The following is a 26,801-nucleotide window of genomic DNA, read 5'->3' as shown; positions in this document are numbered from 1 at the left end:
AGAGCACTCGACCAGGGAGGGGTTTGTTAGAGAAAGTTAAGAGCATTCGTATAGAGGGGGAAGGTTATTGTGAAAGAGATGGGAAAATGAATGGGTGTGGGCATTTTTTGCGATTATATATTAACCCACTTTGCTGACCCTTCTTTGACCGTAACCAACTCCTGAACCCGACACGTAACCGACACTGTCACGTTTATGGTATAACGCAGATCAGGTAAGATGGTGTCCGATCCACCTAAATATTTTTAAAATGATCGGTGGTGACTCTAACCCATTATTTCAAGTCGAAGCCCAATTTCGGAGCCCAACCGAAAGATGGCCACGACAGCTTGGTGACTCCGCTGGGGACAGGTAAGTGAGTCAGGCCATAATTAATTTTCGGTTGTCTTTTATGCGAAAATTATAAATTTTAATTTTAATTTATTTATTTGATTCCAATTATTTACATTTGATTATTTTTCAAATAAATAGTTGTACTGACGTTTTTCTCAATGATTTCAGATTTTCAAAATTTTTATCTCAAGCTCTATACTCGAGCTCCAAACCCTATTTAAGTGGGGGTAAAAGCGACGCCTTCGTGGGAATTTATTCTCTGTATGGGCCTAGCAAGTAACCTTCGGGATTCATATACCTTATGTCTTCGTGTGAATTTATTCTCTGTATGGGCATAAGGGAATGTTTCCTCTCGAGTTTAACTTAGTCCACACAAGCTTGTAATGGGCTTAGGACTAAGGGTCTAGCAAGCCCAAGGGGGCACCAGTAAAGAGAACTCGGGTACCTTTTTTTAGAACCTAAACCGGGAGACTACAGAGAATTAGAGCCCACCCCAAAACCTCATTCCAAACCCTAGGCTGCTTTGTTTCTTGCTTTACTTTCTGTTCAAAGCATGCGAACTAGACAAATATACGGTTAGGATTTGTTTGAAATTAGCATGTGGGATAGAGATCATGTCCAGGTAGGAATAATAAGCATGTGGTGTAGGATTTTTTATTTTATTATTGTTTTGATTTACCTCACTAACTTTTTTTTGTCCTCTTTTTTTTTGTTTTCATCATTCGCATCATTTAAAAGAGGTGTTGTTCCACCAAAAACGTGTTTGTTGAACTTGAATAATATGTATTAAAGGATAAAGGGGTTATAATACAAGAGATGAAAAGCTCAGAAGTCCAGTTATGGTCATAAAGGATTCAGAACAGATCGGGATTACACCGAGCACGCCAAAAGTCAACTTTTTAAGTTAGCAAGATTTGGAGGGGCAAAGGTTGCTGACCTAGAGAATCCCTTCAAAACAACAAGAACAAGATGGCGAAACCCTAGCCAAGCTGGAGACCATTATTGACGAATTCAAGAAGCAAGCTTCGGATAGTTCCCATCGATGGAGGGCCCCAGTGGCACTTTTGTTAGGAACATGCTCAGCAGAGGGTGAAAGCCGGAGATGCAGTCATTCGAGATTTTTTTTGGGCAAATAGCTCGTCACTTGCACAGTTTAGCCAGAGGGCCGAAACAGCTCGACAGGGTATTCAACCGGTGACAGAAAGGACGGAAAATGAATCAACTTGTCAGAGGCTGTTCGGGATCTATACCATCAAAAAGTGTTTTGTCTCTTCAGACATAACACTTTTGTCCCCAATAAGGATTATTTATAATAACAGACACATTTTTTTGATCAATGCCTCGAACATTGCATGCATTATGCATTTAAACATATTTCACATTTTGTTATTTTCATTTCTTTACATTCATATTATTTTTCTCTTTTTATTCACATGTCTCATCAAAAGTGAGAACGTTTCGATCATATTCTCATGACTTACAAGGAACTTTACCAACAACTTTTTGACACTCACGTAGTGTCGCCATATCCGATGGAACCTATGAAGCCCCATACTTCAAGTGGTATAATGAGAGTGCTCATTGTGAATATCATGGAGGTGTCCTAAGGCATACTATTGAGACTATTACGTATTCAAGAGAGTAGTGCAGAATATGCGTAACCAGAACTGGATTGACTTCAACAACTTGGGGGCATCCAAGTGAAAAAGATCATTTCATCATTTGAGACATCTTTGTTTGAATCTTTTTTTCATTTTTTTATTTTCTCAAGTTTTTGTAAAGACATTTGAATAAATTTATGTTGCTTTAAAGATGGCAAGCTATGAATCACATTTGTAAAATTGCAATTCTTCGAATATCAACTGAGTTAAAAACTCTGCAAATGCTTCAGATTTACAAATCTTTGACAAGGTAACATGATCAAAAACTGATAAAACAATGACTTTTTACCTTACCTAGAAGATACACTCAAGCACTGTGTAAATAACCAATGTAGCCTTCTCCCTTCATAAGGCTTGGTATTTAGATGTGCATAGGCACGGATAACATGGGGCATTCTTTGCATATGACGATTACTATACTTTTTATTTAAGACGTTCAGTGATGATAATGATCTTCACAGATAGAATAGTCGAGTAGGTGAATCTAGTTCAGGTCAGTTGCTTGGAAATTGAACTCTAAAGACGAGATTTCTTGACTTTTAACAACACCTAGACTATAACATGTTCTTCTTGACAAACTTAAGAAGTTGGATCCGTATACCCATATTATACTATTATATATATAATAAAACTTGAGTTGTCCCTCTAGAGCAATTGGTTAAACGCCCCAACTTTATGGATAATATTCAGCTAGCCTGATAAAGGTGATTATACTATACAATAAAGCTTGAGTTGTCCTTCTAAGGTAATTGGTTAAACGCCCCGGCTTTATGGATAAGATTCAACTAACCTAATAAAGGTATTTACATATTAAGCTGTCCCTCTAGAGAAATTGGTTAAACGCCCCGGCTTTATGGATTCTGCTAGCCAGACAATGGCAAATATAAATAAGGAGTTTCGGTAAAAATGGACTAAGGGAGTTAAGGAACACATGTTATAGTCAACTTCACATGAGCACTCAAGAATATCATTTCTGCGCTACCTTTGTTAGATGAGCTCACAAAACTTGAACAAATGGAAGATTTCAGAGAACCGAAATCAAAGGTCTAGTAATTGATAATGCTAGTTGCATCATTTTATCTGCATCCAATTAAAATGTCAAGCCAAAGAAAAGCATGTTGCAATAACCGAAAAATGACCTTTTTATGGTTGAAACCTTAGGTCAACCTAAAGTCAACTCATCCATTTGAACATTTGTCAAAGAGTTATAACTCTGAAAGCATTAAAAAGAGCTATTGATTCCTTTGATATACCTTGAACTCATGTTTACAATTTGATTCAATTGCGAACAATATTTTATAGAATTTTTATCATTTTCCCTCCTAAAACAAGAAAAAAGGGAAAAAAACATTTTCAAACAGGACAATATCAAAATATGAAAGGTCTGTAAATCCAAAGCTCAAGAAGCAAATGGGGAACGATCAATTCCAAGGACCAGATTGGCAGACAAAACATGGGAATCCAATCCAATAGATAAAACATAACTCATGCATCTTAGGCATACTTAAGAGCATCACATTTATTTTTTTCACATACATGATTTTTTACAGCTTTTAGAGTCAAGTTTCAACTTCAAGATGAAGGATACTCGATTCGAAAGCACCTTTAAAAATTGATGTTGGTTGCTTAACTCAGCAGCAAGCAGCTATACCTCAACCAATTCGACAGATTGAAAGATCGATAATCAACTTCAGATGAGTTCGAGAAGTGGTTCAGAAAGTGTCCAATTTAGATTAACTCAACGACAAGTGGCTAGCTCCTGATTGATGTTTTCAAGCCATATTTCAATTCCACGACGGTAGATATCCGGCTCGCAGAATTTATCAGTGGACTTTCCTGTGAAGGGGAGTCATCCAAAAATCACATTACTTGGTTCAGACCCGTTCAGGGGAACCACCTGGAGAATTATGACTGGCTTAGACCCGTGAAGGGAAGCCATTTTTTTAAAAGAAACTATTTGCAGCATAACTTAAGTCGAGAAGGGTTATCTGCCAACCAAAGACCTTCGAGTTCGACTACGCTCAGCTCCAAGGCACATCATTTGCAGAATAGCTTAAGTCGAGAAGGGCTATATGTCAAAGACCCTCAAGTTCGATTACCCTCAGCTTCGAGGGCACATCATTTATAGCATAACTCAAGGCTAGAAGGGTTATCTGTCACCATAAGACCTTCGAGTTTGACTACGCTCAGCTCCAAGGCATATCATCTGCAGCATAACTTAAGTCGAGAAGGGTTATCTGCCAACCAAAGACCTTCGAGTTCGACTACGCTCAGCTCCAAGACACATAATTTGCAGCATAGCTTAAGTCAAGAAGGGCTATCTACCAGAAACCCTCGAGTTCGATTACATTCAGCTTCGAGGGCACATCATTTACAGCATAACTCAATGCTAGAAGGGTTATATGTGACCAAAAGACCTTCGAGTTTGACTACGCTCAGCTCCAAGGCATATCATTTGTAGCATAACTTAAGTCGAGAAGGGTTATATGCCGACCAAAGACCTTCGAGTTCGACTATGCTCAGCTCCAAGACACATCATTTGTAGCATAGCTTAAGTCGAGAAGGGATATATGTCAACCGAAGACCTTCGAGTTCGATTACACTCAGCTCAGAGGCAAACCAAATTTACAGAATAACTCAGGGCAAGAAGGGTTATCTGTCAGTAAATTGGTCGAGTTTGATTCCATTCAGCTCGATGACACCTCAATCACACTATTGTCTGGTTGCAGTCGAGGTTTTCAAGTCGAGAAAAAGATCTAGGTTAGCCGTGCCGTAGTGACAAGGAACTATTTTCTGACAACATAGCTTAAGTTGAGAAAAGCTATCTGTCAACGAAGACCTTTCGAGTTCGATTTCATTCAGCTCGAAGGCCTATCAACCACATGTTGGAGTCAATGAACCAGACGAATTTTTAACCAATGTCTTTAAACCGAGAAGAAGACTGAAGTTGACTACAATTGGGCAACGAGAAGCCGCATCCCGGTTCAAATTCCGAACTACGACTTCAATATCATTTCAAGATGAACTCGACTTCGCGACGGAGGGGCCATCCGCAACTCAAATTCGACAGGGAGTTATTCCTAATTCAAATCAATTTTTAACTTTATCGAGCAAAAATTTGTGTCATTTTATCTTTGTCCTATTTTTTGTTCCATGAAAAAGGACAAAGAGGGGCAGCTGTAAATACTCATTTTCGCCCGGAGTTATTTTGTTTTTTTATTTTATTTTATATATATATAGTAATATAGTGTTTTTTGACAAAATATAATATGTAATTTTCAGAAAACGATTTTCAAAAATTTATATATTATATAGTTTTTGAAAATATTTTTAAAATATAATATAGAGTTTTTAAAACATTTTGAAAACATTTATATAGTGTATAGTTTTTAAAACATTTTGAAAACTTATATAGTATATAGTTTTTAAAATATTTTTGAAAAATTATATAATATATAGTTTTAAAAACATTTTTGAAAAATTATATAATATATAGTTTTAAAAAAACATTTTTTGAAAACTTATATAATATTTTTAAAAACATTTTGAAAACTATATAATATATAGTTTTGAAAACTTTTTTAAAATATAATATATAGTTTAAGAAAAAATATTTTCAAAATATATATATTATATAATTTATATTATTATTACTATTTATTTATTTTCTTTTTATTAATTCATTTTTTATGTTTTTTCAGGGTCCAATAACAGTTCATATATTGGTCCAAAGGAATATGCCTGAACCAGCCCGAATATAGTAGGGTTTTCAGTATGTGTCAAGGCGCCGCACGAATCAATGACAAAAAGGAGGAAAGAGCATAGGTCAATATGGACCATTGGATCTGACCCAATGCAACGGTCAGAAAGGAATCCCAACATTCAGAGGAGATATCAAGAGTCAAGAGAGTCGCACGCCACCGGTCATACATGCAACAAGATCGGGGCACAAATCGGAACAAACAAGTACATGCAACAACCGGCCACCCTGGAATATATGGAATTGACCCCATAATAGCCAGAAACAAACCCTCACCGGGACTTATAAATATAGAACACAGAACCCACAGAGGGGGAACAAGGATCAACACGACGGTACCAACAGAAAAACAATCGAAAAATCACACAGTCAAAACAAGACCAACACAACACCATCATCAAACATCAAGACAGCAAACAGACTGCCAACAACAGTGAACATCGAACCCACATCAAGCACAAACAAAGCCAAACAAAATACAACACAAGCAAGCAAAATATACAACATAAGAGAACCCAAAACTGGAAGCGTCCCGGTGAAAAATGTGAGAAAACCGAGCGGTTTTTCTCGGATCTGCGCTGTTTGGAGCTTTTTTTAGGGGAATCAGCCTTTGGATTAGTGTTGAGGGGGTAGAGGAGAGTATTTTGTGGGAGTTTTGATGGTGCGGCGGAGCACTTGACCGGGGATGGGTTTGTTAGAGAAAGTTGAGTGCATTCATATAGAGGGGGAAGGTTATTGTGAGAGAGATGGGAGAATGAATGGGTGTGGGCATTTTTTTGGGATTATATATTAACCCACTTTGCTGACCCGACCCGAGCGGATCCACGTGTTTTCTAATAAAAAGGGATAATCCCCCTTATGGTCCCTCTACATTTTTGAAGACTCCATTTGCCCCCTTAAATCGAGTATATCTTTTGATTTTTCTTCGAAATTTGACACACAACTTGTTTTTCTTTCAATTTGGTCCATCCATGTTTCAATTTCTTTGTTTTTGTTTTTATTTATTCATTTATTATATATGTATGTTGTCTTTACTATTATTTTCCTTTGGTTTGTTTTGTCTTTTAATTTATTTTCCTCTCGATTTATTTATTTTTATTTATTGTTTCTTTAAATTTATTTTTTTCCTTCTCATGCTTATCTTTTATTTATTTTTATCTAACGTTTTTACTCTTTTTTAGAATTCCAACCAATCAGAGGTAAATAATTCGAATCGGGTAATTTAAATTTTAATTTAAATTTTTTAATTTTCTCAATTAAGACAACCGATAAATTAATTGGTATCGAAAGGGCGGTTCAATGGTGTTAATCATTCCTTGACCGTAACCGACTCCTGAACCCGACACGTTTCTGGTATAACGCAGATCAGGTAAGGTGGTGTTCGATCCACCTAAATGTTTTTAAAATGATCGGTGACGACTCTAACCCATTATTTCAAGTCGAAACCCAATTTTGGGACTCAACCGAAAGATGGTTCCGACATTCGCATAATTCATGCATAATATCTTAGTCATAAACCTTGAATGTAGACCGAATTTCTCCGTCGTAGATATCGCCGTCACAGATATTCCGAAACGTCCGAGAGAACTGCACGAACGCTAAAGAAGGAGATGTCTCAGGGTCACAATAATAACACATTGCTTGTCTGGCCGATTTCGGGTCATTGCAGTACATGTCACAGTCGAGCACAAGTATATACGGAGAATTACTTATCATCGTCGAGACCCGAAGCTAAGATCGAAAAAAGCACGACATGAACGACGATATGCGTATACGACTTACAAGAGATCGAAAGTAACGTATAAGTTCATTGAGGGCTCCGGCTTTGAAATTATGATGATGGGAAGGCCACTTCTCACGAGATACATAGACAAGTAGAGGCATTTCCTCTTTTGGATGCTCATTTATAATCTGCAAAATAATTTTATCAGTAACTTAATTATCATCGAATATATTATCAAATAAAAATAAACATTTAGCCAATAAAATTAGAATATTTACTATAATAATAAGATAAATAAATAAATTAGGATGAAAAATAATACCTCAATAATAGAAGGTTGATCACAATTATGGTGTTGAGGGCAACATCATGATGTTGTACAATTATCTTCAGTAGTTGCTTCAGAACCTCATATTTTTGCTACATGTTAAAAAAAGTAATTCATTTTTAGTGTTTCTTTAAAATAATTTTATTTTATTATTAATATATCTTTATTTAAATTTAATTATTAAATAAATATTAATATAAAAGTATTTTTATATTTTCTAGAGTAAATGTATGCAGGATGGCAATTTGATCCGAAACCGACGGATTCTGAATAGATCTATCCCGATAAGGTTAGATTCTTTTTTAAAAAAAAAAAAATCGGGTTGTAATCAGGTCAAGTCGAATTTTATATAGGGGTGAGGTTGGGTCGGATCGGGTTCAACTAGAGGGTGAAAAATCTTTGACCCGGCCCGACCCAGGAGTAATAGTGTAACTTTTTCATATAAATTTATAGATAATTGCTATAATACCCATCTCTTTATAGGTTTTTTTAATTAGGTCCTTATTTTATATCGAGTTGGGTCGGGTCAGGTTAAATTTATACTCTAAAAAATCAGGTCGGTCGGGTTCTAGTAGAGGAAATATGCTCTTTAGGTCGGGTAGAAGATATATATTTTTCGAGTCGAATCAGATTAGATGAAAGTATATATATTTCAAGTCGGGTTGACCAAAAACTTGAGCCATTATCATTCCTAGATGTATGGATGTTAAAAATTAAACTAAAATATTTCATATTGTCTAATAATTACTAAAAGTTTAATATTTATTTCTCAAATTTTAATTTTTAAATTTATTAAACAATATTTTAATGGTAAATTATTCCAGGAATTTAATTATATATCAAAGACTAAAGATTTGTCTAATATTTGAGAACAGAATATTTAAAATAATTTTAAATTAAATATAATATATATATATATATATATTTTAAAAATTATCTTTTTATTATTTAATATTTTTAAAACCGGACCAGACCTTAAACCGGTGAAGATACTGGTTCACTGGTTTAACTGGGTTAAACCGCAATTGAACCGGTATATATAAAATAATATTTTTAAAAACAATTTACATAATATTTAAAGCAATATATATATATATAACACTCTTTTTAAGTTCACAATATTTTTAAAAACAATGATTTTGTTAATTGGAAACTCAAGCATAGTGGCATATCTTGTAATTGTGTATCAGGATTTAAATTGTAATTGTAGTCGAGTTTTTTATCCTGTTATAATAATAGTGGGTGCTTCTGTATTCAGAATTGTTGAGATCAATGGTACATTTGTTTTACTTAAAATATTTTTCATAAAATGTTGCGAATTACATATTTTGAAAAATATTTTCTAAAAAATGTTTTACGATGTTTGAAATATATTGTGTAAATCATTTTTCACTAGTTTATAAATTTTCTAGAAATTATTTATTACGAATATGAAATATAATTTAATAATATTATTTTTAAGAAAACAATAAATAATATAACTTTTATTAATAATTATTAATATAATTAAAATAAGAATATAATAGTATCATATATTATTATAATATAATTGAGTATATTATTATTTTTTGGATAATTCCATTTCATTACCCCCAAGAAAAACAGGAAACTTGCTACATAAACAACAATTTAACTTCATCTATTACAAACAGTAAAGGAAACAACCATTACAAGTGAAACCCCACAACCTTAAGAAATACCTCATTTCACATAAAGGGAATCATTCTTGGGATCAGCTCTGCTGATAGTCCATCCTTTCAGCCGAATTTGAATAGCTTCCTTGATGTCCTTCAACATATCACCCACCAATCTAGCTTTACCCCCCTAAAAGCTACTATTTCTCTCCTTCCAAATGTCATACACATGATCAACCCAAGCAAGCTTAAACACCCTCACAATGAGAGATTTCCTTATAAAGCAGTGAACAACCCAAGCCAACTCCCTATCCCAACAATTAACCCTGCGAGTTATACCACGCAAAGTAAGAATATCACCCTACAACTCCCTCGCAAAACCACAATCAAAGAACAAGTGATCCCTAATCTCAGCCTCAATACCACAAATCACACACACTTATCATTCTCAATGCTTAATCCCATTCTCAAAAGTCTTACCCGGGTAGGAAGTCTATTTAAAATAGCCATCCACACAAAATATTATTGTAATAATATTATTATTATATTATATTATTAAAAATATTAATAAATATATATTAAATATATTAATAATTCATATTTTTATTAAAATGATACTAAAATATCATATTAATATTAACAACACAAAATAATATTATTTTTAGTATTTATGCTTTGAAATGAAAAGTTTGGAAAATGACTTATGAAAAATCAGATCGTAAGTCATTTTTCAAAAAATGCAAAAGAAATTATGTTGACCAGCAAAATATTTTACATTGACCAATTTGTTTTCCTCAACCCAAACACTAGAAAATGAGGAAAACGTTTTCCCAAAAAATATTTTACATGAAACAAACATACCCTAAGATCAATCGACATAAGTCAACAGGGGTGAGTTGGCCTTTTAAAATTCTTGGTGTGGAAGCAATAAAAGATAAGAAATTTGCACAATAGTTTATAGTGGTTCGACTTTTAAACCAAATTTACATCCACTACCTTAGATGTTTTAAGCCGTTAGGGACTTTAATTTCTACAAAAATAAAACTACCAAGAACAAAGAGTATCAGTACTTCCTTTGTTATATTTAAAAATCTAGTCGTTGGCTTTGGACATTATCAATACTAGAATAACACAACCACCACAAATACAACTACATGCAACTATATGAATCTAAAATGACCTATATGAACCCTTAGACAAACAATAACTTAAGTGAAAAAAGCCTTAAAAGTAGCATTTTTACGGAGTTAGTAGGTAAATTACACAGTTCATCACTCAACTATCTTCTCACTCTTATTTTGATCACTAAAGTTTAAAATTTTTGAATTTAATCATTAAACTTTTTAATAGCTTCTATTTTGATCCTCTCGAACTATATTATTATTATTTTAGTATGACATGATAAATTAATTAATATTTAATATCAAATAAGATTTAAAAAAATAAAAAAAATATAATCTTAATCCAACCCTTTATCCCTAAAACCTAATCATCGATCCAAACTCTAACCCCACCGACATCATCCTTCAACCACCACCTAAGAATCCCTTGAAAAATCGTTTGCGAACTGGAAACAAATGAACACAGAGAAACAAATTTAAGTGTCAAGAATACAACAACCATCATCACCTTCACAAAGACAAGTTAAGAAAAATGTAAACATTGCTCAATACTCATAATTGAAATAATAAAAAGCTCATAATTTTTTTATACAAAAACAACAACAATAAAAGGGAAATCGCATGAAATGGATGAGAAAGAAGTTTCCATCCATGTTTCCCCATTTCCTTTTAAAATGTTATAGTTCCAAAAAAAAGTAAAATTACAATAAATAAGAGATAAAGAGTATGAAACAAAAATAAAATAAAAAATCTAGGTTTCTGATTATACTTATTTTCTAGCTCTTTCCCTAATTTTCCAGGTAAAATAAAGATAACTCATTTCAGTAGATCACCAACCAAACAAAAGCAGCATTACCCCTTTTTACTTTCACGGGTCTAATCTTAAAATCAAAATGAAAATAATAAAAAAAGAAGAACAAGAACTTGATCAAGATATGTATGAACTGTAATTTTTTTTGGTAGTTTCACTCGTCCATGCCTCAAGCAACGGAAGAGAAGGAAATGAAAGAAAAAACAAGAGATAGTATGAGTTTTTGGGTATTCTTTGTTTCATGAAAATGAAGTTAAGGATGAGTTTAGATTGGTGTTGGGGTTTGGAGATTTAGGATTAAGATTAAGAATTTTGATTTTGATTTGAAATTTTATTTGACATTAATAATAAAAAATTTGTCATGTCATACTAAAATATAATAATAAAATAATTCACGTAATCAAGGAGAGATCAAAATACAAGTAATTTGAAAGTTTAATGATTAAATTGAAAATTTTTAAATTTTAGTCACCAAAATAGAAGTAAAAAGATAGTTTAGTGATAAATTGTGTAATTTACCTAAATAAAAAATACCACGTCAGTTGTGTCGTTAATTTTTTAACGACAGTGGTACTAAAATGAAATAAAAAATAAACGTTAGGTATATTTAAAAAGAATTAAAGTTGAGGTATTAAATCGGAACAAAAGTGATAGTTTAGGTACTAAACATGTGGTTTACCCTAAAAATATAATTTAATTATAATTCTATTTTTTAATAAATGATTAATTTTAAATAAATCTTTATATGTTTTAATATTTATATAATAAGAACAAATTTTGCTTATGACATACTTTGATACGTCGTTTTAGTGGTACGTTACTATATATGACGTGCGCAGTAAAATTTTCCATATATATATATATATATATTCCAGTTAAAGAATTTCATCCTATATCAACTAGCTTAGCGTTTGATGAAATTTTACTCGGATTTTAGGGTAAAAATATGCTCTCTACATGATCCATTACAAATATTTCTTTGGGTAAACTACAAGGTTAGTACCTAAACTTTCACTTTTTATCCGATTTAATACCTAAACTTCTAATTATTTTAAAATCGTACTTAACATTTAGTTTTTATTTTATTTTAATATCCCTCATTAAAAACTTAACGACAGAGCTAAAGTAATCTTTTTTAATTATTTTTTTATACCCTAGGTGAGCAACCAAGCGCTTAACCATCAAAGCTAGGCGGCTATTGTGTTTTATTTTACTAAAGCATATATTTAAGTTATATTAAATTGCCACTATAAATAAATCAAAATTCTATGATTCGAACTTTAGATATCTCACAAAAATATTCAATTATTTAATTACTAAATAATATTTATAATTTAATAGAAACCAAATTTATTATTTAACTTATACATACTTCAATTTAAAATAAAAAATTAAATAATTATTTATATATTTTATAAAATTAAATATTAGTTAGTATTTAATTATTTAAAATTTAAACTAAAAAAATTAGAAAATAAGATTTAAAATTATTTATATTTATTTAATCATTAAATTTTAAATATAAATTTATAATTATTAATTATTTATGAAAATAAAAAAAATTATATTCAAAATTATTTAAATAATTTCAATGATAAAATAATAATTTTTAATTTGTCATCATTAATTAATTATAAATAATAATTTTAAATACTTGTTTAATTATTTTCTTACTTATAATAAAATGATAAATTATTTAACATTAAATTAATATTTATATAAGTTAAATAATAACTTTGACTTGTATTAAATTTTAAATATTATTTAGTGGTTAAATAATTAAATATTTTTGTGATATATCTCAAGTTCGAATCATAGATTTTTTTTATTTATAGTTACAGTTTAATATAACTTAATATATGCTTTGGTAAAATAAAACCAAATGTCATCCTAACTTTGATGGTTTAGTGCTTATATTTCCCACCTAGAGATCCTGATTCAAATCTTGCCAGCCCCCTTGGGAGAATATTTTGTTAGTTTTGTTTCTAATATTAAAATTAATTAAATAATAATATAATTTAAAAAAAAAATACCATGTTAGTTCTGCCGTTAAATTTTTAACGATGAGATATTAAAATGAAACAAAAATTAAACATTAGGTATGATTTTAGAATAATTGAAAGTTCAGGTACTAAATCGGATTAAAAGTGAAAGTCTAGGCACTAACAGTGTAGTTTCTCCTATTTCTTTTTACTTTCTTTGATAATATAGAAAGATAATTAAAATCGGTAAAGGAAAATTTTTAATAGTAATTATCCCTAAAATTATATAAAGAACATCATAATTATTATTTAGATAAGGTCAGACTAAATCTATGAGCTTGATCAAAGAATAAAAACCTCTGCTGCAGTTATAAAACTTATTGGCGGTGACCACAAGCTTTTCATCGCAGGCAGCTGTGGTGGTCTCCTCCGACTACTTTTCTGTCGTTTTTCTTTTCTTAATTGATTGTTGCTTCATTTTATTAGTTTTCAATTATATTTTAACATATTTTAAATAATATTTTCTCTTAGCTCTTTTTCTAGTAAAAGGCATTATGGTTATCAGCTTTTTTAGATTTTTGATGCAAGTTTCTTTCTTTGATATTCTTTTTGGTCTATGATTCTTCGAGATTTCATGGTCGTTTGTTTTTCTGATGTATGATTCTTTTGTTTGTTTGCAAATCACATTATGGTTTGCAAATTACATTATGTTGGTGAGAAGCACTTGCGTGGCAAGGGGACAGAGTCTAATACTTGGTGAGAGGCAAACCAAACACAAGAGTCCAATCCACCTGCTTAGGAGACATTGAGGTTGTTAGAGAAATGACAGACAACTGACTAAAATAATAGATTCGATATCCCTATAATCAAATAAAAGAGTGTATTGCATTAGAATGTTTTCGAATGGAATTATCTTTTCTGAAATCTATCTTCCTTCTCTGGATCTTCTCTTCTCTTGATCTTTATTTCTATTTTATTCCATCATCGTTATTCGATTCTGTTGGGTTCATAACAAATTAGTAATCAGAGCCGCCTCGATTTCATCCAACATAACAGACTTTCAATGTCAGATCAGTAGTGTTTTTTATTGAATTATATCTTCTTTATGAGTGCTTCGGGATATACTTGACATGTTATCGACTTCAACAACTCAAAAAACAGTGGTAGATCCAACACAAAATGAATCTCCTCCTGATTTTCAATCTGAGTTGAGTGTTTTTGGTCACCCTAAATCAACTCCAGTTCAGATGGCCCGGGAACGACAAATTACTGGGGAGAAAAGAATGAATCAACCTTCATTGAGCACTTCTAGACTCATGTTTATCCACCTCGAAATAGTTCCACCTGTGGAACTAAAAGGAGAACATGATGATTCTTACGTATTCGATAAAATGCCTGTAAGAGTAGAAGATGTTGAATCTCAATCGATCAATAACGCCATTTTCCAACTTGATCAAAATGTCAAATTGGTTGGATCTTCACAGTTGGTCTCGTTGGAAACTCACGGTTTGCCCCTATCGGTTCAGGTTGCTACTCTTACACAGGTCATTTTTTATTCATCCAGACTCTTTGATGGCACAATTCAAAAGGTTTTAACGTCACAAAAACAATTACTCGGTTCTCCTTCAACGGAAAATGTGGAGCAATTTCTGCAGTACAAAAAATCTGGTAACTTAAATAACTTGAATTCTCTAGTTCAATCAATGTTTAGAGAAATTTATTTCATGATGATGTTTTTGAAAGTCAATGAACATATCTTGATCCTTGATCCTTATGTGTTTAGGCTTTTGTTGATAGGAAGGATAGTATGATATATTTTGCTAGGAATTTGAGTGTGAATAAAAGGTTGCACATTATGATTTATATTCTATTAAAGTTCGATGTATAGAGCAGTTTCAATGATCTCTTAATATTATTTCATGACTCTATGGTTGCACTATGTGGTCTTTGTTCTGGTGTATACTGTATTCATGCATGGTGTAGACTGAAAATCAATGAGATCAAGGAGAAACTGAGTAGTGATGAATTATTGGATTTAACTCTTGACGATGTTGGAATAAATATTGAACTTGTTTACACCCTCATTCACAAAGATAAAGTCAAAATGGTGGAACTGCTCGAGAAAGTTAACTCTCTATATAATTCAGATTGCAGCTAGCCCAAGTTATGTTTTAGCTGTAACTGACAATCGTATAGCTTACTCCCTTGGTCATGGTCCTAACTTTTGCCTAAGACATAGGGATGAGTTCGATAAAACTCTTACAGAACTTTTGGTCAGCCTTAAGGAGCAGCTTGTTGTATAGGTATGTGCAAGAAAGACAAAAACGTTTGTTCTGGTTCATTGTAGTGCCATCTATAGTTTTTGGTGGATGGGATTTGGCAGCTTGGGTTTTCCGGATGGAGGTGTATTTAAAAACATTATGAGACCTAAATTCTTTAATTGCTTGAGAGGCCACTGTGTTTTGCAAATTAGCACCAGTTTGTACCTCGCAGAGGTGGTAACTCACTAGGAAGGATGTTTGCATTTACGTATAATAAACGAGTAATGAAACCCATAAAAGCCACCAACCTCACGAAGGAGGATGAATTTCAGAATGAACTGCTAATTGATAAACTCTATGTAACATTTCGGGAAGGTGACACTAGTAAAGTGATTGTTGGTGCATGTATGAAAGACAATGACGTGACCAGCACCAAGTTTAGCTCTAATTTTGCAATATTACTTGCTCTATGTTGGCATTGGGCGTCTTACAAGCTTATGAGCAACACACGGTACTCCTTACAGATACTTTTATTGTTGTCTTTATTATTTGATTCTTGGGTACAAGGATCATTTAAAGGAGAGGAAAATGGCATAACTATATGGAAAGTCAACATTGAAGGTAGCAAAGATAAAGTACCAGTCAAAGAGCATGTGGAAATTAAGTACTTTGGAACAATTATAACTAATTGTTCATATGAAGGTTGTAGCTCGGGAGTGGCTTCTTATAGCATGAAAAGGTTCGTGGAGCATAAACTAATGGAGTTGATAGCTCCAACCATAAGTAAGAAAAATGGTGGGCGGTCCACAGTTCAATTAATGCTCAAACCCAAGGTAAACATGAATCAAATGTTAAAGGCACAAGTTGAGAAGGCATAAAGGAGAATGAACATATTGAGAACGTAGTATACTGGAAGCTACGACCTTACCATCAGACTTTGTTTGCTCTTCGAAGGAATTTAAAGCTAGTTGTCAGGGTCTATGGTCCCTACACAGTAATACAATGCATGGGGTCAGTGAAGTACAACTTGAAATTACCGGAGTCCTTAAGGGTGCACCCAATATTTCATATTAGCTTGTTGAAGAAAAAAATTGAAGATTGAAACATTACCTCACTAGATCCTTCTAAGTTTGGACCTGATGGATAGTTGAAGGTTCATCCGACTATGGCTAAAATAGAACATATAGTCGATCTAATAAAAGAGTAAATTCAATATACCTGTAATCAAATAAAAGAGTGTATTGTATTAGAATGTTTTCATGAAAATATTGAATGGAATTTTTTTCCCTGAAATCTCTCTTCCTTCTCTAAATTTCCTCTTCTCTTAATCTCTATTTCTATTTTCTTCGATTATCGTTCTTCGATTCTCTTAGGTTCATAACACATAGTCAATCTAATAAGATAAAACATTAAATTTATTAACATAAAAAGTTCAAATGATAATGTTGTGAATAAAGAAATTGAGCTGAAATAATTGTTCTCATAATGAGCATATACATTAGTTAGTCAATGAATTAGATATTGATAAATATAAAAAAAAATTAAAACTCAACCAAATAATTTGAATAAATTATAGATATAAATTAATCATACTATTATTAACGATGAAAGATAAACATTATCAATATGACATAAAAATATATATATTAATAATAAATCGATGATAAATTAATATTATCAAAAAATTAAAAAAATTAAAAAAATACATACTATAAAAGTAAATAAGGAGAGTACCATAAAGGAAAGTGAAAGGAGAAAATTAGAAAAGGAAAAAATATTATCAACAATGAACCTAAGTTTAATACACATCAACGATAAAAATCTATATAAATTTTTTTATCATCATTCAAAAAATATAAATAATAATTGGATTAAGTACACAATTAGTCCCCCAACTATAGGATGATGCTTTGTCGAGTTCCTTGATTATTAAAAGTTATAAAATGATCCTTTGACTATAGGGTATTGCTTTGTTGAGTCTCCTGACTATTAAAAGTTACGAATTGGTCACCCGACTATTTAGTATGTTCTAAACTCATCCTTTTCGGTTAGAAAATTGACAATTGTCTGAGCTGGATGTTAACTTATTGACTGGGATATGATAGGTTTTTTAGATTATGTGATCAAATTTTAGCATATCTTAGTCATCACTAATCAGGTTAACTTCCAGCTCAAACTGCAGTTAATTTTTTTAATGAAAAATGATGAGTTTGAAACATACTAAATAGTCAAGTGACCATTTTATAATTTTTTATAGTCAGGGGACTCAACAAAATAACACCCTATAGTTGAAGGGGGGCATTTTGTAATTTTTAATAAATGAGGGACTCAAAAAAGTATCACCTTATAGTTGGGGACCATTTATATACTTTAACCATAATAATTCAAGAAAACTGAATTTGCAGAATATAATAGTGGCTATAAATATATATAAACTATATTATTGCTGGGATTTCTTCTCCTTTGCCGCTTCCCAATTTTCTTATTTGTCTCTCTATCATTCTCTCTCTAGAATCTCAAGAGAGCTGTCAAATCCCCCATTCAAAACCAGAAAAGAAAGGAAAGAAAGAACCCTCTGTTGACTCTTCCATTTGCAGATCCGTTTTCACCATTCGATCTATGCTATGTAGTCGGGGTCTTATTGATTTTTCTTTAATTAATGACGCCTTTTTTATTATTATTTTTTTATAATTTTTAGGGTTTGATTATAATCTGGATTTTCAATCTTGATCGTTGTTATCTATAGCGGCTTAACTGGGTTTGCGATTCATGTTATTAGTTTTTATTTCTATATATATATATATATATATTTAATTTGGTTATTATGGGTTGTATCATAAGATTCTGTTGGGTTCATTGTAAAGCTAGAGTATCGATTTTATCTATGTTTTCTAATGAGGGTTTTATTGGTTTTTTGGTATTTCAGTGTGGTGGGCTTCATTTAATCCGTTTTCAGTGATTGTTGTAGTTGAATTCATCTAATTGAGTTAATGATCATCTTTGAAAGCTTTTTATGGTTTCGTGCTAATTATTTGAATTTTTCTAGAACTTTGATATCGATAGCATAAAGTTCTTAGCTGTATCAGTTGGTTTTAGGGGTAATTTTGGTAAATTTTGTGGAAGACGGCGGGAATTTTTTATGCAATTGCAGTCCCAGTATTGGGCATTGGATTCTTTGGTGAAAAAATGGGTATAGGTATGCCTATATGGCAATGGTGTTTCTAATTATTTTGCATTTCAATGAGAGGTTTATGAGTTAAGTAATTTTGAGTGGTTTCTTATCTGGGTCTTTAATTAGGTAGCCAAGTGGAGCTGAAGACAAGTGAGGAGCTTTAGGTTCAAAATGGATGGGGTTGCAAGTGAGGGCTGTGGAGTGGGAAGGTATACTGAGGGGATTTCAAGCAGCCAGCATTGCCTATCAGGGGAAGCGTTGGCAGAATGGCGGTCTTCTGAGCAGGTAGAAAATGAAACACCTTCAACCTCGCTGCTTTACTGGAACTCTGATGATGGCGATGATGGTATGCTTTTGGATTTCATTCATGTTTGGTTGAATGCCCTTTGTTCTTTTAAATGTGTTTGTTTACTGTCTGTTTATTGTCAATCATTACAATGTCAATTCTAGCTTTAGGTTGAAATGTTCTATTGTAATGTCCAAAACAAGTGATAAAAAACATGTAGCATTGTAAGAAAATCAGCTTGTCAGTTTTAAGTAGTCTATCGTGTTGTTGCTTTCTGTATTTTGGAATGCAACTGAGGAGTCTAAGGTGTCTAGAAATTACTTACCATTGATGAATTAGGTTAGTGAAGCTTGTTAAATGCAGCCACAGTTTTGTAGAGACTAGTATTAGCACAGATGATTGTAACTGGTTTATTGTTGTTTTCATATAAAATTAATATTTTTCAAGCTCCAACCCATTGATGGTTTTTGTTCTGAACTATTTGAGTGCACTAAAAGTGCAAATTAATCTGGCTAAAGTATACTTATCAATAAGTTTTCTCCACCAATACTTTTTTACATTCCATTTTGAAGTCTGAAATGTTTGGAATATGTTTTTGTTCTTTTTTATGTATAATTGAAACTTATTAAAGAGTTTGTTTCTTTTAATGGGTGCACAAATTAAGCTGGCTAGGGAATAATTGTTAAGAAGTCCCCTCTACCACATTTTTTAAATATTTCCATTTATGTATGGATAGTTTGAAATATGTTTTTGATGTTCTTCCTATTTTTATGATAAAAACTTATTAAGCCGAATTTACTTATTTATAGGGCCAAAACCCTCTGAATTATATGGAAAGTATACTTGGAAGATTGAGAAATTTTTGCAGATAAACAAAAGAGAACTTCGCAGTAACGTGTTTGAAGTTGGTGGCTACAAGTGGTATGGGTTTATATATCATTGGCTGTTACGTTTGTACTTTGCTTTGTCAAATTCATGGTTCATAATTTGTTATTAGGGAATTTCTGTTCTTTCATATCATTTTGGAGTTATAGGAGTAAATTTGCTTGTACACGGAAAGATTAACATCCTAAATTTTATAGTTTATATTGTTGGTTGAAAAGAAACATATGGCTTTGCATCAGGGAAAATTCCATAGTTTTGACTTCAGCTGTTTCCCATTGTTGATACTTGATAGGTACATTTTAATTTATCCACAAGGTTGTGATGTCTGCAATCATCTCTCATTGTTTCTCTGTGTTGCTAATCATGACAAGCTTCTTCCAGGTTTGATATTGTCAGGCATCAATGAATCTTTATATTGGATTTATCGTCATCTCCTGCAATATGTTGTTAAACTTATGTGGTCCATTGCTTTATTCTGAGACAGGTTGGAGTCACTTTGCACAGTTTACAATAGCTGTTGTAAATAAAGATCCAAAGAAATCAAAATATTCAGGTTGGCTGGTTCATATATAGTTTAAGTAGGGCCAACTGAGATCATGAACTCTAAATAACTTGCTGTGGATTGCAGATACTTTACATCGTTTCTGGAAGAAAGAGCATGACTGGGGGTGGAAAAAGTTTATGGAGCTTTCAAAAGTTTATGATGGATTTATTGAATTTGACACACTAATAATAAAAGCTCAGGTTCAAGTTATAAGGTATTCAGTAATTTTTTTATAAACAAGCCTCTGCATGATGTGTTTCATTCCATGCTTAGGCACATGTTCCTTCATGCTGATCTTCATTTCTTTATTGCATAGCCTTTGTAGCTAAGTAAGTCCTTCCAATTTCCTTTTGCTGTTTATGAGTAGAAACTTAAATATAAACTTTGAATTCCATGCTTATCAATACGACTTTTTTGCAATCCCAGTTTTCAGAAAATATAAGACTCGGGTGAAACTTTTGGTTGATAATTGTTTTACTCTGCCATTGTATTATATCTTTGACGAAGAAGCTGGATTAGTAATCGGTCAGTATAGTATAAGAAGGTTCCTTGCATGGAGTTGTTTCCTCAGTCTGAAATTTTGGCCTTGGTATGTTACAGCCAAGTTGATTTGTGATGTTAATTTGTGTAGTCTGTTTTATTTTTTTATTTTTAATATTTTCCATCTTGATAAGCAAATAGAATATTTTGTTTTGAATCTGTAGGGAGAAAAAAGAGAGGCTTTTTTGTTGCCTTGATCATCAGTATAGGAGAGAACTTGTTAGGGTATATTTGACAAATGTAGAGCAAATTTGTCGCCGTTTCTTGGATGACAGACGAAGCAATCTTGGGAAGTTGATAGAGGACAAAGCTAAGTGGTCAAGGTAAATGATTTTATATTCAGTACATGTAATGTCTTATTATTCACATAGATCAATTAATATCAGTTAGTGTGTACAACATTTTACTTGAAAGATATGTCATGTTTGAAAGTTTTCCCATGAATTGGTTTCTGTGGTACCCATTATCATTGCCTGATTTTCTACCTACAATTTTTCTTCTTTTTTGTAGCATCATATTCCTTCTGTTCTTATTTAGTAATATCAGTATTTTCTGTTCTTATGCATGTTTTGGAATTTGGATGACATTTATTTGATGATTTTGTTTCTCGTTGGGTCATTACATTTATCCTTTTGCTACCTTTTGAAACTGTTGCAGCTTTAGTGCTTTCTGGTTGGGGATTGACCAAAATTTCAGGCGTCGAATGTCCAGGGAGAAAAAAGATATGATTTTGAAAGTAGTTGTGAAGCACTTTTTTATAGAGAAGGAAGTGGCATCTACTTTGGTAATGGATTCACTCTATAGTGGGTTGAAGGCTCTTGAAGGACCAAGTAAGAGCAAGAAAGTGAAGTCAAAATTATTGGATGCTGAAGAAATGCTGGCTCCAATTGTTCGCGTGGAAAAAGACATGTTTGTATTAGCGGATGATGTGCTGCTACTATTAGAAAGGGCTGCTTTGGAACCATTACCTCCGAAAGATGAGAAAGGTCCTCAGAACCGAACAAAGGTATTGTTCTAAATATTGATGGTAGGTTATGACGACTAAGAACATTCAGTTTAAGCTGATAGAGTAGTTTGTGAATGTCCACTTTTGAAATTTCTTAACTAGTGAAAACATATTTAGTGGAATTCTTAACTAATTTTCCAAATACATGAATTCAGCCTCGATGTCTATAAAGATAGTTCAAGCCCCTGACCTGCCATATTGTTATTGTATTTTACAGCAACAAAGAACAAAACCTTTACTCTTGATGTGAATTTGTATATGTTTTTTATTTTAGAAAATCGTCATGTTTTTTTCCTTGCTCAGCAAACCTTTTCATTTAGTGTAGGATGGGAATTCTGGAGAGGATTTCAACAAAGATTCAATTGAGCGTGATGAAAGGCATCTTACAGAACTGGGTCGCAGGACAGTGGAAATATTTGTTCTTGCTCATATATTCAGGTTCCATACCTTTTTAACAAATAATAGCTTGTTTATATTTCCTACTCCTTGTGGAAATCTTTTATGTGTCCTTATAACTAAGAGTGCCCACTTATTTATATGCATCTATAAACGGATGATTCATGAACGGTTTAGTATTTCTTGTTTGGCCAATCAAGTAATAGACTGACACTTCACTAATGGAGGGTAAATATTAGATAAGATCTGCTATGTAACTTAAATGCTTCGGTGACTCCTGTAGTTTCCTAAACATTTTCTTCTGTTTTAAAAATGTAAATTTTAACTGATTTTTTTAATGTTTGTGATGGAAAAGACATTGTTTTAATTTGATTAGTCACAGAACTTGTCCTTAGGGCTTTCTTTTTGCTGACTAAACTGCATTTGCTCTCCCTTCACAATTTAGTTTGGCTTGCAGTTCCTTTACAAAATTAATTTACCTCTTCTGAACCAAAAACGGACTTGGGATTGTGCATTTTTTATGCAAGACATGTCTATATCCAGTTATCTGTAGTCGTGAATGCACAAGCATGCATCGTCTTCTCCTTCTGTCTGAAAGGTCAATGTCTTAGTAAACTTGAGTTCTCTCTTGCACATGGGGTATTGTCTTATTTTCCGGTAGATTTTGTGGACCCGTTCAGCTGGTAATGCATTTAATCATGGCTTTTGATTCTTTCAAATATATCGTTTTGGTCAGTATATTAGAGAGAGAGATTCTTAATTTTAGTAGTATCCCAAACTTCAATGCTGCAATCTCTGAAGGATATTAAGAATGATATTTACTTGTTCATACCCTTATTTATGCATTAATTCTTCGCTTACATTCAGCAACAAGATAGAAGTTGCCTACCAGGAAGCTGTTGCTTTGCAGAGGCAAGAAGAACTCATTCGTGAAGAAGCTGCATGGCTGGCTGAGCAGAAGACCAAACGAGGTGCATCGGAAAAGGAGAAAAAAGCTAAGAAAAAGCAGGTATACATCTTTTACTTTTTCTTTGACATGGTGGTCTCATTTGTAAATATTAGAATCTACGCTCTCCTTGGACCACCTTAGTGCAAGAAACAAAGTGAAATAAGGTTTACATTTTCCCAAATTTGTTTTCTGGTGATTGTCATAAAGATCCCTAACTTTGTTTTGGAAGGAATTTGAGGTGTATTTGTTTTACCTCCATTTTGAAAGAACTAAGCGTAGATAGCATACACCTTTTCTTCTGAATGCAACACATTTTCTCCGGCTTATGTTAGGCCAAGCAAAAACGGAATAATCGTAAAGGCAAAGATAAAGGGAGGGAAAAGGCTAATGTGGCAGCAGAGGAAAAACACCCAGAAAACCACTCAGACGATGATTAGGAAGCCTCTATAATGGTGGAGGTGCAGCCAGTGCCTGAAAAGTCCGATGTACCATGTGATGCTTCTGATGTTTCTGACTTGGTTGATTGTGCCACTGAAGTTCTTCAGCCCGAGTCAGAAGACAGAGATGCTAATCCTGTTAACTGGGATACTGATACATCGGAAGTTCATCCTCCCACGGAAGCCAGTAGTAGTGGCATAAGACTATCATGTCTTCAGAATGTAGTAACTGACAGAAGGAGCATATTTATAATTGATGATAGTTCATCAACGTGTTCAACAGACTCAGTACCATCAGTGATAATGAATGGGCACTATAATTGGAACTCATTTTCAGGCAACCAAAGCAAAAAATCACCAAGCAGGTATAGTGTTTCTTAGATTTCTTTCCATGTGTCTGGATGCAAAAAATGTATTCATCTAATCCAGCCTTTCAAATTTGTAGAGGACAGGACCAGCAAAGCAAAATATCAAGTGATGGCAGTAGTTGGACTGCGGAAACTAATAGTCAGACTTCTTGCCCTACACCAGGTACAAGAGACCGTAATGATGTTTCTGAAAGTAGCAAGGATGGTGAATCCGAGTCCAAGGCTGCTGTTTCCTCCTTGCCAGATCAGACAAAGTAGGCTGAGCAGGACTCTGTTAAAATGGTAATATATTGATATATTTCTATTCGATCTCTTAGTTCTTAATTTTTCTCTGGGTTGCTGTTACAGTTATATATTGTTGTCATTTATCTTTTCAATGTAATAGGAAGAAGTTGATTTAGAAAGACCGAAAGAGAAGAAAGCTGCTATACCATCCTCTCCAAGGGGCCTTATGAGGAATCTGCAACCAACTGCTCAGTTTAGGTCAGAGTACTCTGGCAGTTCGGATTCCGTGCCAGTTAGCAGGGAGACGTTGAACAGCTTGCAACAGCATGATCAACCTGCATCATCAAGTACATCATTCCAAATCGCTGGTATATCAAAATCAGAGATTCAGATAGCTGAAGCTTCTGGACCAACTGAGAAACCTATGACCCCACAAGTGCCTTTGGTGTCAAGGCCATCGAGTGCTCCTCAATTTCCTGGTCCGAGGCCAACAGGTCTTGCTGTTTCTATGGTTCAAACAACCTCTTTTCTTGATCGTTCAGTTAGTGCTTCTGGCCGTTTAGGTCCTGACCCATCACCTGCTACTGGCTATGTGCCTCAATCTTACAGAAATGCCATAATGGGTAACCATGCTGCTTCTAGTTCAGCTGGTTTCACTCATCCCAACTCCCCTAGCTCTGGAATAAACCCAGTACAGGCATACTAGCAACCACCTGCTTTTGTATCTGCACCGATTTATATACCCCATAGCTCTGACCAAATGGAGCTAAATTCTGCCCAGTCTGGCTTTCCGTTTGGCATGGCAACTAGGGATGATACTTTGCCAAATGCAACCCAGTGGTTGGAGAGTTCTGGAAGGGATGGCAGTAGAAGTAATCCTTCATTGCTTAGTGAGGTCCAAAACCATGACTTGTACAAGTCCGAGTGTAATGGAACCCGGGAGCACTTTTCGGAGCTTCCAGCATCTACATCCGGATATCATACTCAAGGTGTATTGGGAGATGAGTTTCCACATCTTGATATCATCAACGACTTGCTTGATGAGAAGCACAATGTTGCGAGAGCAGATAGGTTAGGACCAGGGTTCCATTCTTTTGGTAATCGCCCACTTTTATTAAACCGGCAGTTCTCTTTTCCATCCAATTTGCACATGTCGGGTGAGATGGGATCTGCTAATGGTGAATGCAGGTTTGACCGAGCACGGAGTTTGTGTGATGATGGGTTCCAACAAGGTTACAGCAGTTCCTCGGGCAACCATTTCGATACACCGAGGGAATTTATTCAGCATGCGAGCCCACTACCTTACGCCAATGGACAAATTGATGGATTGGTCCCAACCCAGTGGCCAACCGCATCTTCCAACCTACCTTTACTTGGAATGAGGAATGCATATGGTGATAGTTACCCATACTATAGGCAAGTGTATTCTAATCCGGCATGCGGCGTCAATGGCTATATGGTATTCCGACCTTTCAATGGATACTAAAAAAGGGTAATCGAGGACGGAAATTGCGTACACATTCGATCGTTACTTATTCCGTCTGATAATGTATTTAAGGTAAATTTGTTGGATCTTAGATTTGGAGCTTGTAGGGAAAAACATTTTAGTAAAGAGTGTTATTTGCTTCTTGGCATAAAGTATTTACAGTTATATTGTAGCTTTCTATTTGTGTTCAGATTGTAGGTTTTTGTTCCAGTTTTTGGGTTAAATTCTATTAATATTATACTATACATAATCCATGGATTTAGTGATTTGTCTATATTTTGATTTAAAGAATTAATTTATAATAATTTAGTAATTTTTACCGACTACTTTTATAATTAATTAAAAAAATTTATGATTAAAAAATTATTTTGATATAGATATTTCTAGGGATGGGCATGCGTCGTTTGGTACAATAAATGAAATAAATATATAAAACAAGTGTTTTGGAACTAAAAGGGGGACTTGGTACAATAGTTTAGGCGTGACATTGGCTAAACGGGGTGACCTAAGTTCGATTCTATTTAGGCGCACTTTCACTCATTATTTTCTCACTTTAATAAATAGTTACACGTATCACCACCTTATTGGTAGAAAAATAAATATATTACATAAATAAAAATATTAAGAAAATATGCTCTAACTAGGTAATGATGTGTCATCATTTAATTGAAGATTAAATTTATTTTAATCAAAATAATTTATATCCAAATTGATAGGATTTATAAATATTAAGGATCAAATGTATAATTATGTCATTTTTATTAACGGATACGTCACCATCTTTATTAAAAACTAACGGAGAGTAATTTGATTGAATCATTTAAATAGTTGAGTGCTCTTTTTAATCAAATTAAAATATCGGTGATCAAAATGAATTTTGACCATAATTGGGT

The 26,801-nt window shown here is 33.2% G+C and overlaps 1 pseudogene; it reads left to right on the top strand.

Moving 5' to 3' along the window:
- Positions 1-18,244: 18,244 nt before the first annotated feature.
- Positions 18,245-26,059, top strand: LOC120125814 (annotated as a pseudogene).
- Positions 26,060-26,801: the final 742 nt, after the last annotated feature.

Source organism: Hibiscus syriacus, unplaced genomic scaffold (assembly GCF_006381635.1).
Source record: "Hibiscus syriacus cultivar Baekdansim isolate YM2019G1 unplaced genomic scaffold, ASM638163v2 tig00110443_pilon, whole genome shotgun sequence".
NCBI classification, from domain to species: domain Eukaryota; kingdom Viridiplantae; phylum Streptophyta; class Magnoliopsida; order Malvales; family Malvaceae; genus Hibiscus; species Hibiscus syriacus.
The sequence above is the reverse complement of the archived record's forward strand: the minus strand, read 5'-3'. Positions and strand labels throughout refer to the sequence as shown.